This window comes from Alligator sinensis, unplaced genomic scaffold (genome assembly GCF_000455745.1).
Source record: "Alligator sinensis unplaced genomic scaffold, ASM45574v1 scaffold505_1, whole genome shotgun sequence".
In the NCBI taxonomy this organism is placed as follows: Eukaryota; Metazoa; Chordata; order Crocodylia; family Alligatoridae; genus Alligator; species Alligator sinensis.
In genome coordinates this window covers 2,883,899-2,887,846 of record NW_005841940.1, presented here as the reverse complement: position 1 = coordinate 2,887,846, position 3,948 = coordinate 2,883,899, and the positions used below count along the sequence as shown (strand labels likewise).

The 3,948-nt window shown below is 40.5% G+C and overlaps 1 pseudogene; it reads left to right on the top strand.

Moving 5' to 3' along the window:
- LOC102384180 overlaps positions 1-1,211 on the top strand; it is a 14,777-nt pseudogene extending 13,566 nt beyond the window's left edge.
- The last annotated feature ends 2,737 nt before the right edge of the window (positions 1,212-3,948 follow it).

The following is a 3,948-nucleotide window of genomic DNA, read 5'->3' as shown; positions in this document are numbered from 1 at the left end:
TTTGTTGTTTGACCTGCTGAACAAACGTCTGAAAATACCTGTAGACAGGTAAGTTTACAAAACAATTAGCCTAATTTGGGTTTTTTATTTTAACAACTTGTTTGAAAATACCAAAAAAACCCAATTCCTATAGACCCAAATGTCAGCTAAAAATAGGAAGAGAAATATTTCATTAGCCTAAACGTTAGGAGGGTTTAGGTTTAGCTCTAAGGACCGCAGTTAAACTATTATTGCTGTCTGGTGTGTCCATAGATTTCTGACGTGAACACAAACTGCTGTACAGACACAATAACCTGGCACGGACTAGAAAACAAAACTGATGATGTGGATAAAATGAGAATTAAAACTAAAGCAAGTAGAAGACATCAGTTTAAAAAACATTTGAAAAATCAAGTGATTACTACTAGTAGTACTGATTTTTAGGGTTTCATTGTTCTAGATGCTGTATAAACACATTACAATCATACAGATTATTGAACCTACAAGTAATTTGAAAATCTAATTTACTTATGATGTCTGTCTGCTTTTTCCAGCAGTCATTTGTGATCAAATATATTTTTGGGGTTCTTATTTGCTAGCATTCCAATGCTGAATCTAAGGTGCAAATAAATATTGTAGAAAAGTTAGCTTTAAAAGGTTTCCATTTAAAGAAGCATGTCTGTTGCTCTTCCAAAGCATACTAAAATCGCCAATGTCACTTTTTTATTTAAAATATAAAATTCTGAAAACACTTACCTAAGGAGGGGGGCAAGAGAGAGAGGAAAGCAAAAGAGAATTTTAAAGCACAAATAGTCAGGGAATTAAAGAAAAAACATGTAACGCTGGCAAACGTCTGCTACAACTTTTTTAAAAGGAGAATGAAATCTACAGAACAGTGAAATGTAGACAACTTCTTAAGGAATATGGGGCAGGAGTATTAGACTGCAAATACTGAAGTTTTGTCAAGTGAATTCCACAAAGCTGGAGAGTGTTTCTCTCTTCTCTTTCAGAATCTATATCTGCTACTTTGAAGTGAGTGCTGCCAATGTGGGCTGGAACAGCACCACCTTTGCATAAGGCGAGTGCCTTATTCGCTTTAAAGTGAAAGGCAAGGCATTTCACTTCCTTAGTTTTGTGACTGAGCTCACCACAGTTCCAAGCCTGTGCAGACTCAAGAACGAATGGCTCCTTACTTGGTATGCATACCTACTGCTGCTATAACACTTACATGACCCACCTATAGAAAATAAGTAAAGACTTGGGAAAACTACCATGGGTGCAAGCCTTTCATTTAATTTTAAGAGAAATGGGAAGCTGTAGACCTACTTTCACATGGCCTAGATGTGGAGATATGGTCTTTGTCTGTTTAATCTTACTAAGTAGGGTTAGGTGACACTGGCTTGGTCTCTACTCATTGTTCTCAACCTTTCTGGACCCAAGGTGCCTCTTACTGGACTTGAGATACCCCCACCCCCCCTTAAGTTCTGTGAATCGAGAAGTTAAGGCGCATTAAGGTAATTTAGGCATGCATCTACACGTAGGTACACTAATGTGCATTAAGGCACATTAAATTTAGGTGCAAATAGCTAAGTCCCATTAGCTTACATGCAGACATGCTAATGCACATTAATGGTGCATTAGCGCATCTACATGTGCTGTAATACAACTTAGCTATTTACGCCTAAATTTGATACCTGCTTTAGGCAGGTATCAAATTTAGGCTCACATAGCTTTAAATTGCCATTTTTAAGGTGCATTAAGGGCGCACACATATAGACACATGCCCTTAATGTCCCTTTAAAAATGGTGATTTTAGGCTAAGCTTGCTTAAGAGGCACATGTAGATGTGCCCAGTGTGTAGCAGATATTTCCCTATTGCAAGAGGTGAATATCAGATACTAGTATATGGAATATCAAGTAAGTCGAAAAAACCCATTCTTCATTCCCCTTTTCATCAACTGACCAATTTGCTGTAACAATGAAGCATTGAGCAAGACTCAGAAGAGATGGTGGGAGAAGCACAGCAAGTCATTACTAGTGTTCACACTGATGTATTAATTATAAAAGAAAGATGTCCATGTAAATGTTAATCTTTCAAACCCTGGTCAGATGAGGTCACCCTGGCATCAAAAATATATAGGAAGATTGGATCCAACTCAATTTCAGCCTCCCTTTTAACTGCACAGATAGTTTTCTCAGACATTGAATAACTTCAGTGCCTCTCCCAAGATAGGGAACTAAATCAGGGTTGTGTCTACTAGGTTGCCCTCAGATTGCAACCACAGCATTCAAACAATGATGCTGTGTCCCCAGCCTCATTTTTGTGGACAGCAGTTAAGCTAAAAGCCGCTACAGTGAATCAAAGAGCTATACCCAGTGGAGTGATATGTTAGTTCTCAACCAGATAAGCATGGAATACATTTGTCTTATACTGTACATTGTTGTCCCTTGAGCAGCATTTGGGGTTGTTTTCAATAGGAAGAGCAACTGCTGACAAAAAGCAGGGGGTTTTTTGATGCAATCCTATTTATTTACTAAATAATGTTCAAAGCGTCCTGCTTCCCTAGGCACAGCAGAACCACAGCCCCCCATAAAATAATCAGTGTTTCACTATTAAGAGATAAGTTGGTGAAAATCTATTTGAATTAAAAAAGAAAATTTAACAACACTCTTTTTAACAGAAAGCGTTCCACCTTTATTATATTGGGATAGTAAGAGAGAAATGCACCTGGTTAATTTTCTATCTTGATGATCTGCAGTCCTGAAATGTATAGGTTTCTAAGAGGCCCTATGTCATAAACCAAGTTAAAACCTTTTGTAATTGCTGAAGTCCTCCATAATGTTTTCAAAAAGTGATTTGGAGGCTCTGCCTGCCTTTTGGCCCTGACATGACATCGGAACATGGAACCTGATAATTTTTGTAAAGCTTCAAGCTTCCTGAACCTTGGCTTATAATGCACATTCCTTCCCAAGCTATTCATTATTACCAGTATTATTAAAATATATAGTCATGCTTAGAAAAGAACAGATGGCCTGTCATAATTTAAAAGAACTGCTCAGTATCCAGAAAATGAATAACTAAACCTGTGTACAAATGAAGCTCAACAGTGGATCTCTCACTGACACAGCAAGTTACACAAGCGTATGGGAAGCTTTAGTAATCTGAAAATGCAAGCCCTGTTTTTTTAAATCAAACTATACATAGTAAGCAGTTTGCTGGCCAGTTCCTAGGCCAATTTATGTCATCCCCCTACACCTTTTTTGAAGGGCAAGCCTTTCAGCTTGGTGCAAGGAAGCAGGAAAAAAAGGAACCTTTTGGGGCCAACAAGCGAAAAACAGGTCAGCTTCCAGGCAAGTTTGCTCGGGAAGGTCTGCTTAGAAAAAGAGCAGTAAGAGAAAGAAGGCAGATTAAGAGACCCAGGAAAATGGCTGCAGGATGTTGCAATGCCAGAGCCACTGCCACTGCCTCTGCTTGCACCTATGAGGTTTCTGTCCAGGCAGAACTGCTCACCATTGATGCTTCCACCCACATCCAGGTTTGGCACTGTGGTGACTGTGGCTTATAGGTTCCCTCCAGTGATGGCCAGGTCCGGGAGTGCCTGCAATGTGAGCGGTACCTCCTGGTGGTGTCTCTCAGGAAACAGACAAGAGAACTACAGGTTTCCCTCAATTTATGCAGTATATGTTCCTGGAGAACGGTTACAGGTTTCCCTCAATTTATGCAGTATATGTGTTCCTGGAGAACGGCGCATAAACTGAGTTCGCATAAAGTAAACCTACTTGACAATGTAGCAAATAGAGATAGGTTCCCATGGCAGTGAGGGAGGGAGGGAGTGAGGCTGGGACTAGGGAAGGGGCAGGGGGAGGGGTGCTGCTCCCGGGGCTGCACAGGGCAACAAAGCAGAGGGAACAGGGCGACACTCACCCCAGCCCCGGCTGTAGCAGCCCCCGGAGCGATGGGCGCCAGCC